Genomic DNA, 10,637 nt, shown 5'->3' with positions numbered 1-10,637 from the left:
TTGTAATGTATAGCACTCTTGTGCAGTCTATTGTAAAACAACAGCAGTGTTTCAGTATCTCTAATTGTGTAGTTTCATCCCTCTGTGTTTGTTTTGTGTGAAGGTACTCTGAATGACAGCATTATCAGTGCCAGTGCAGTGGGCATTTTCATGCACTGTAGCACTCATCAAGCAGAAGGTGGTGAATTGCTAAAACAGCTGACCCTCTTTAACCAAACACTGGTCAAGGCTTAGAAAAAGAGAGAAAGCATAGATTGATCTTTAATTTGCCTCTAAGTGATTCTTGTTTGGGGTAGTAAAGGCTTGTGTACTTCTTAAATGCAGATGTGGTTTCATTCACATTGGCTTTGCCTTAAATGCTAAACAGCAGCTCTCCCTAGTGGCTACAGAAAATAAACCAAAATACTTGAAAATGATTTTTCAAAGTTCACTTAGTTCAAGAGGTGATGTGAGGGAACGGTGTTCTTTTTTTATTGACTTCATATACATTTTAATGCCTACTTTTTCCCCATTGCTTTATATTTCTTAATTTCCATACTTGATTACCTCATTTCTGAGATAAGTGGCTACATAACAAGGAGCGGTTATACCAGAGAATATCTTCTTGGCTCCAGACATCAAGAGGCAACTGCCTGCTGAGTCAGGCATGTTTATTAAGGTTGACAAGTCCTGGAAAGAGATCAAGGCTAAAGTTAATAGGATGCCCGGTGCCCTTAAAGCAGCCACACAGTCTGGTATGTGACCAAACATACCAAACAGAATGCATGGAAAATAGGCATTGTAGGCTTGTTAACGCTGAAAGACAAAGGCAGAATTACATGAAAACACATGCGCTCATGCAGGTGAATATAACTGACAAAGTGCATGCAAGCCTGTTTGATCCCAAACAGATCTGTTGGAGACTTTACTTTACAGACTTTTGGATAAGATACAGAAGTGTCTGAAAGCTTTACTGGATTCAAAGGAGTCATCTCTCTAAGGTATTACGTACACATGATTTTTTTTTTTTTTTTTTTTTTTTAGATATGAGATAAGCAGACCTTTATATTGTACCCCATCTTTTTTTTTTTTTTTTAAATCATTGAAACATTTTTACAACAATTTTTACAAACCCAGTTCCAATCAGTTGATATGTTGTGTAACCATTTTGCAGCTGATTAGGTAAATTGGCAACAGGTCACGTGATTCGGTGTAAAAAAAAAAAAAAAAAAAAAAGCAAATCTTAGAGTTTTTCAGAAGTAAAGATGGGCAAAGGTTGACTGGTCTTTAAAAAATACTGCATTTACTAATTGCAGAATAATTTCAAAATAGTGTTCTCAACATAAAATTACGCAGACTTTAAATATCTCATTACCCGCTGAATGATCTGGAGAAATCTCTGTATGCATGAGTTAAGGGCAAATATCTGTATCGAATGCCCATGATCATCAGGCCCTCAGCTGTATTGCAAACAGACATTATTCTGTCATGGAAATCACAGCATGGACTTAGGAACATATCCAAAAATCATTGTGAACACAGTTTGTGTTCCATCTACAAATGCAGATTACAGTTCTGTGATGCAAAGAAAAAAACATACGTGAAGATGATCCAGAAATATTGGACTCTACGCCCTCTAGAATCTAGAGGATGTAAGAGTCCTCTGCTCTTTACTGTAAAGAGCAGAAGAACCATCCATCTTATTCAGAAGCCTGCATGGAATTTGCAGCTTGCACATCTGGAAAGACAACATCAATGCTGAAAGGTAGACAGCACCATGAAAAACTATTTGCCCTTTTCCTGATTCCTAGATTTTTATTTATTTATTTTTTGCATATTTGTGATACTTAGATGTTTGATATCATCAAACAGATTTCCATATTAGACAAAATAACCCATGTAAATACAAATGCAGCTTTTTAAATGATGAATTCATTTAAGGAAAAACGTTATTCAAGCCTAGCTGCTGAAAACACTGCTGACCAAAAGAACACAAAGCCTCGTCTCACATTTGCCAAAAACCATCTTGATGATCCCCAAGATTTGGGGGAAAATATTCTGTGGACTGACGAGACAAAAGTTGAACTTTTTGGGAATAGGGGGCGATTACTTTTTCACACAGGGCCCGGGTAACTTTGGATAGCCTTTTTTTCCCTTAATAAATGAAGTCAGCATTAAAAAACGACATTGTATTTATTTGGGTTATCTTTGTGTATTATTAAAGTTTGTTTGATGATCTGGAAAATGTGTGGCAAAATCCATCGATGAGCTGCTGAAGATTCTGGCTCAGTCAAGTAACCCTTAGGCAGTGCAGCCTCACCTCAGGACTTGCTTTGATGCCATTACACGACTAGAGTTTGCTTTATTGCCTGAAGATCCTTCTGGTCCTCTGGACATGGTGGGTGCTGGAGAACAGAAGACCATATATGGCAAAGACTTCCTGAATATGGTCTCCGCTGAGGGAGAAAAGATCAGGTTTTGAGAACCTTCACACATTTGGGTCATTATTCTCTGACTGTGTTATTCTCTTTTCTTGTTCCAGTCCTTCCTAAAGGGTAGAGAGAAAATGAGGAGAAAGAAAAAAAAAAAAAAAGCTTTTGAGAAACAGAGGCGCATGCTGCCTGTCTATAGTTTATATTTATTAGATTGGCACACATTGCCATCATTTCAGGACATTTTTTCTTATAGTTACTAATAAAATACACTTTGCAGGTATATTAACTTTGAGCACTATATAAACCAAGAGTGTTACTGTCATATCTAAAGCTTTCATAAGTTTCTCTATTTATTTATTTCCCATTTTGATGCTTCATCCTTAGTTTTTGTTTATGAAAGATTTTGAATTTTATTTTGTTTTTGTGTCCACCAGGTGGTGCTGACCATGTCACAGACAATGCGGTCAGGGTGTGGATGAACCTGGAGGGAGACCATTTTGCTGCCTTGCATCAATTTGAAGACACCAACTTTGAAGTAAATCATGGTATAAATTCTTTTACTACTTTCTTCATTGTGTGGTTAAAATTAATCTGACCAAAGAAGCCTTGATGGATGGGCTTGACTATAGGGTCAGCTACAAGGAATTGTATAACTATGTCCCTTTTTTTGCTTTTTGTTGTTTTGTTTCTTTGTATCTCTTCTTAATAACTTTGTCAAAAGCACGTGTTTACAATACAGCACATTCAGAGGGCTTCCTGTCACAATCTGACTGAACATACTAAGTGATGCCATTAGATGGCACTATTGCTTTGTGCCTGTACACCTGTGTACAACTACAGTGTTTGTCTTTTCTGACTAAAGTAATTGTTCTCTAATGTCTGTTTACCTCATGATTAAGCAGCTGTTTCAGTAACAGAAATCAGTTGCATGTGGTATAATTTCCACTGTAGGTATCATAGATATCATACATTATTAAATATGTCATTTACATATGAATTACATGATACATTTAGTACAGGAGCCAAAATGCAATTCTGTTTAACACCTTTAACATTCCGGGGGTTTTGTGTCAAAAACGCCTAAGAATTTACTCAAATTTTTAAGTTAAAGCTGTTTCCTAAACCCTTGGGACTATGTGAAAAAGCTTGGCATTTTGGAAAGGTAACATTCTATATTTTTTAATACAAAAGTAAGATTTCCTCTAAGTGTAACTATCAGAAAGTTATTCTCTTTTGAACAGACAAATTTGAAGATTTTTTTCTCGCCTAGATTAAAAAACAAAAAAAACAAGAGATTAGACAGTTGAATTTGGTACTTATGGACTTAAAAACACATCATGATTGCAAAGAATAAGGTCTTGGCTATTCCCATTTCAAATTTGAAAGCAATAGCTGTAAAATTGAGCATTTTACAGCATATTCCATAAGGTATGGGTTGTGCGTTTTTCAGAGTGACATTTTTGGAGACACTTGGACAACCCTGAAATATGCAATACTTCTGAATGCTTCATCCTACAGACATCATGAGGGCTCTAATGAAAGCTTACACTTAGAGGAATTAGAATATAGAGCCAAAGCCACTCTCCCTGTTTTAGAAATTCATATTTTATCATAAAAAGCAATAAAGAGTACACTAAACGTGTGCATTATAAACAGTAGTCCAAACCAGTGCTATAGTCAACAAACATTTAATAAACACACAAATATTACTATATATACTATATACATACTATATTTAAAATAAAATATTAAATAAAACTATTTTACATACTCTGGCACATATTATTTTACATGTTCTTTTCTCTGTGTCAGTCATCACGGTTTACAAAGGCATGGTACACACTTGACTGGAGTTTTTTCATGGCACTATAGCCTTTTATAATCTTTTCTTTGTGTTTTGGCATGTTTTTGACAAAAAAAACCCATCAAAACAGCAATAGCACACATAAAACTCTTTATACTGACGCACAGAAATCCTGAAACCACAAATCTGTCATTCGAAGGATGCTCTGTTTTACAGAAAGAACATAGACCCCTCAAACTATACATCCACGTGTTCAGAATTTCATTGGCTAAGCGTCTGTAGCGTTATTTTTATTCTGTGAGCTGATAGGTTGGATCTGTTGTCATCAGAATGTGGGCAGGAGCTTGTGCTAGTCTGTGACCACTCATTGGCTATTCCTTGCTACAGACAGCCGTCACAGTGTCCCAGTTGGTCAAGTTAGGTGTCAATCAAAGCCCTAAGACCCGGAACTTCCGATTGGAGCAAATGGAGGCTCTATCGGCAGCTATACAGCTAACAGGAGGCAACAAACAGTGTTTACGTTTTTTCAAGAAAAGTTTAGGCTCTGTTTTTGGTGCCCTTGTGGATACGACTCGTGTTTTTGACCTCATGGATGTATTGGATTATATTCACTGGACTGTTACGGACAGAATGATGCCAAATTTGTGGAGAATTATGAAGATTTGGAGTCCAGACGAGCGGTCGAAGGTAGGAAAGTCAAATTACTAGTTTCGGCTATCAGCTTACAATACCCTGCGCTGTTATGCTGTGATTTTTGTACATGGCAATGGCATACATGGTTAGAAAGAGGAGAACCGTGGCTTTCTTTTAATGTTTCGTATGTGTGTTTTGACAACATAGGGAGCGAGAAATTTGACTGTAGATTTAAGAATTCTGCGCGACGGCCCTTGATCGGGCCGCGGAACGTTAAAGGGTTAAAGAAATCAAAATTCAAAACTTGGGATTCAAACTTGTGAGGGAAATATCTTTGAAACCACTTCCTGTTTGTTTGTTATAACATTTTGATTGAGTGTATCGATATATCTGACAAATATATTTGTATTCTAAAATCTCCAAAACTTTTCCTTTGAAACCCACTGTGTTTTCCATGTCATGTGTTATTCCGGTCTTTGCCTTGCTGTTCAGATAGGTTGGAGTCATCACAGCTGAAAGTACAAACTGACCTGGCAGCTGGGAAACCATTCTCTCTGACCTCTGTAGTTTGTTACTGCTAGACAACACTTGAAGCACATTACAGTTAAACAGGCATTTGGATTTAGCCAGACTGGAATCACATTTTCCTTCAGACCTTCCTTGTAAGGTTTAGCAACACACAGGGCCATCTGTAATCTATGAGATACAAATGACTGAACAATGTTTTATGTGGAATTTACTGAGGCTCTGTGTACAATAATAAAAGATGTACAATATCGTCTTTGAAATATTACAATTAACAATAGAATTGCGGGTATTGAGAATTCAGCATCTTGCTATTTTTCTAGTCTAAGTTTTCCACAGACTGATCTGTTTTTAATCATCGCATAATCTCATACAGACGATGGGGGCGGTTCTTCAGTGGGCTGGCTCAGTCACGAGCTTGCTGTTGGTTTGACAAATTTAACTGAATCGACATTGAAGTGTTGTCTGTCGTCGTTCAGCAGGTTGTAATCATATGAAATGCCAAATCTGCTGAGGTGCACGCACGCGCACACACACACACACACACGTGATTGTGGGGATAGTGTTTGTTTGGTCATACTCATCATTTTTCTTCCTCCAAACACGGCAGTTCGAGTTGATGCCAGACTGCTCAGTTTTCATCTGACCACAAAACTTCCTCCCAGGCCTTCTCTGAATCATTTACATGTTCACTGGCAAACTTAAGACAGGCCTGTACATGTGCCTCCTTGAGCGGGGGGGACCTTACGGGCACTGCAAGATTTCAAACCATTACAGTGTCGTGTGTTACCAATTGTGTCCTGGCTTCTTGGTTACTGTGGTCCCAACTGTCTTCAGATCACTAAGAAGCTCCTCCCGTGTAGTTTTGGGCTGATCCACACACCTTGCTCACAATCTTTCAGGACCTCAGAGAATTCCAGCATGGTCCTGTGATAGGATGCCACCAGTCGTGAAATCAGAGTCAATCGCTGCAGACCTCCAAACTTCATGTGGATCCTAATCCTTCAGCATACCAAGACATTTTGGATAATTTCATGCTCCCAATTTTGTGGGAACAGTTTGGGGATGGCCCCTTCCTGTTCCAACATCACTGCACACCAGTGCACAAAGCAGGACTGTAAAGACACGGATGAGCGAGTTTGGTGTGGAAGAACTTGACTGGCCTGCATAGAGTCCTGACCTCAACACAGCAGAACACCTTTGGGATGAATGAGAGTGGAGACTGTAAGCCACGTCGGTGTCTGACCTCACAAATGCACTTATGGAACTTGGAAAGCCTTCCCAGAAGAGATGAAGCTGTTAACTGCAAAGGGTGAGTTGATGACTTATTAAATTCTATAGATTGAAAATGGGATTTCACTCAAATTCATATGCATGTGAAGGCAGATGTGTGAATATTTTTGGCAATATAGTGTATGTTTCTTACTGCCATTGCTTCTATTGACAACATATAGACATACTTTGGACCTCTGACCTCTTCTTCAAAGTCAAATATGGTCAAATGTTCATAAAATGTCTTTTTATCTCCAAACCCATGCTTTAAATTCTACTGCCTTTGTTTGTATTGGCAGCATTTAGGAAATGATGATACTGTTATATGGGGTTTCTAAATATCAGATTATTGTTTGCATCCAAATATCATGTCACATTTGACCTTTGACCTCACGTTTACATTTCACATCTGCCTTTCTTTCAAGTTGACCCCAAAATGCGTTTATCTTTAAATAAAGTGTAATCAGGAGAAACAGAATGAGCTGCTTAGTTAGTTAGAAACATGTTGTAGTATAATATTATATAATAAGCTCACTTATTCATGCCCAGCTATTTACAAATCAGTACCTATTATCCATTACCTACCCCTACATGTTTGTGTAATCAAAGGAAACATAAGCTATATGCTGTAATCATCAAAATTAAAACAACAAAGCTTCATGTGTAATGAATATAAAGTATAATAAAGTTTACCTTTTACTAACTGGTAACTGGCAGTTTGTGTGTTTAAGTGTGTTAATATAAATTGTCACATATTTCTCATCAAAATGATTTAGCAATTATTTTTTTCTTTGCTCTGTTTTAGCAACTTACTGTAACTGTTCCTTTATTCTCCATCCGGGTGATTTTGCACACAGAGGGATTTGAGTCCAGTAAAACCCGAGCAATGAGAATGACCCAGACGTACAAGCTCAGAGCAACTGTCCCAGCAGGACCACTGTGACTTTGGGATGAGTGAACAGTGAAATTATACTGGTGATGACTCAGATTAGAGGCTAAGAGCATCCAAGCACTTCCTCATTTAAGCTCTGGTTTTCACTGTGTGGCATCTGTGGGAAATTCATTTACATAGTCCGATGCATGCCATGAATGAGTGGTGAGACATAAAGAGATGAAGAAATGCTTAAAAATGTAAAAAAAACAAAACAAAAACATTGTCACTGATATGCCTGGGTACTACATACGTAGAACTGCTATGTGAAGTAAAATAAGTATTTTCTGATCAGTATTAGTGGATGATCAGAGCTGCCATTGGCTTGAAAGTCTGTCTGTCTTTGCCTAGCGATGACCCTTCTGAGTCTGCTTGTCGCACACTTAGTATACATTCATTATCTTGTACTCTAATGTTGCTAATATTTTTACATTTCAGTTATGCACGTTTAAAAAAAATCAGTTTGTGCAATATTGATTTGTGAGGGGGCATTGGTTGTATTTGTAATGAGTATTTTTCACCAAGTTGTTTTAATATTAAAACATTAAGTTTCCCCATATTATATTTAAATATATTTAAATGTATTCAGCAACCACTTTGGAAGAGATGCTTTGTTTGTTTTGTTTATAACCAGATTTGCTTTCATATTTTTATCAGTTTTTGTGTATATGGTCATCTAAGTGAAGCAGTTATTAATTGAATAACATGTAAATTTGAAATTGCGGTTTTTTCTGCACTAACATGAAGCAAAAGACAAAACAAAACAAGTTTTAGAGCTATTTTCATCATACAGTAATTATTTGGAAACTTGGATTGACTGCAATATTAATTTGAAAAAGATGTTGAGGTATTGCAAGGTCACAAAGAAATACATACAATTAGTAATGTTTGTTTTTCAGTGACTGAAGAGAGCTAATCCTCACCTTAGTGAGGATGTGGTTCTTATTATTGCACTGAGAGAGACTCCAACCTGCCAAAGTTCCTCACTGATAATGCTGTGCTGTTTAGGTAAGCCTGTCTGACACTGTAAGGGTGCTGTGGCTTCGTAGTGTAGTGGTTTACACATTCATCTAACAAGCGAAAAATCCCTGGTGCAATCCCCAGAGCAGACACAAATCCCTTTGGGGTTGTGTCAGGAAGGGCATCCAGCATAACAACTCAGCTAAATCAAGCATGTGGAACTACCCACTGTGGCAACCCCTTGTGAATATGGGAGCAGCGGAAATTAGTTTCTTTATTTCTTGCTTAAGGTTTTCCACTTTCAGATATATCAGTGAAAACACTGCATGATGATAAGATGTAAAAGATTAAGTCTTAAAAGTAAGAGTTTGTATGCTGCTTGCTTTCTTTCTTTTCTTTCTCTTTTTTTTGTGGTTAGATTTATTTATTTTTAACTTCTGTATGTTTATGTGCATGGTAATCTCTAAACACGTGGAGATGTTTTGATGTGATTGTGTTGTTCTGTGTGTATTGACTCATATATGGCTGTTAAGCAATGCAAGCAGTAAAAATTCTGCATCAGCATAAACTCTGATGACAGCCCGTTGCGTCAAAGTTTATGGCGGCATTAGCCCTGAGCCTTTTGTGACTTAACTCCACGGCAACAATGGGCCGTCTCTCCTATCAGTATCAATAACCCTCTCTCATACACTCTCTCTTTCTTTCTTACGGTGTCCAGTTTTTTGTGTATCTCCTCAACCTTTGTATTTCAGCCCCTTTAATCAGTTTTTGATAAACCTATTTTGGGGAGTGACTTGTTTCCTTTGTTTAAGTATTGCATTCTGCTTTGTGTAGCGTAACTGATCATCAGGTGTGTGGAGTAGTTAGAGTTCATTAGCGTCTCAAATGAATTTTGTATTGATTTTCTTGTAGCTGTTTTTTACTGGGGGACTCTCTTGCTGGATCTTGGAGGATAATGATGTATTTATTCTAATTTGTTGTTTCTTGTCTGACAGACTTTCACCAGCTAGTAGTGTGTTTATCTACTTAAGACATAGTTAGGCATTTTATGAACTAAGCTTATTTGCTTCTCTCTTTTTGGCAGAGGTTAGATGTGAAGATCTCAGTAATCTTCAAAGTTCAACAGTTAACTTAGTTAAGCATTAAGAAAGAAACGGGGAAAAAGCAGCTATCAGGTAGTCTAAGTATGACAGACTAACAAGGTTTCATTAGTAAGTGTGTAGATACTGTAACTATACAGTAAGTTGGGGGTTGGTCATTTTAGTCAAACTTTAATGTATTATATATTCATTGCATATCAAGTTAAATATTTTGAGCTCTTTTTGTTTCAGTTTTAATGCTTATGGCTTATACAGGCTTATATATTGTAGGTCATGACCTTCAGAAATCCAGTATTTTAAATTTCAAGTTTGATCAAATTACTCTTCAAACGGTATAAATACCATTTATCTCTTGGGCTAGTTCAGTACACGCAACCACAATAATTGGGGAAGACTGCTGATGTACAGTTATCAAGATGACAACTATCAATATCCTCTACAAGGAAGAGAAGCCACTAAAGGTCATAGCTGAAAAGGATGACTGTTCACAGTTGCTACATTGAAGTATATTAAAGTAATGTTGACCCGAAGGGATAGTGTGATAGGCAAAAGGCAGAAACCAAGAGACTGTAGAGCACTTGATGTTTCCATTTCCTGACAAACTTTATGAAGATGGCAGGATTTTACCACATGTCCACAATTAGTAGCAAATGGTTTGCTGGCCATGTTATTAATGTGCTTGACTGGCAGCCAACTCACCTGACTTGAACCCCTTAGAGAGTCTATAGGGAAGACAAGAAACAACTGACCCAAAGTGGGGCCAAGCCAAGTTGAAGGCTGCTATCAAAGTAACCTAGGTTCTCTAATGTCACCAGTTGTTCATCTCCATGCCACATCACATCGATGCAGTAATTCATGGTAAAGAAGGGCTAATTATTGAGAGCATAAATGAACAAACTTTTCAGAATTTGATGGATGGATGGATGGATGGATGGATGGATGGATGGATGGGTACTGGATTTCTGGTTTTCATTCACTAGTTATCATCAAAAACAAAC

The sequence above is a fragment of the Archocentrus centrarchus genome, chromosome 1, assembly GCF_007364275.1.
Source record: "Archocentrus centrarchus isolate MPI-CPG fArcCen1 chromosome 1, fArcCen1, whole genome shotgun sequence".
NCBI classification, from domain to species: Eukaryota; Metazoa; Chordata; class Actinopteri; order Cichliformes; family Cichlidae; genus Archocentrus; species Archocentrus centrarchus.
This window is presented reverse-complemented; position numbering follows the sequence as displayed.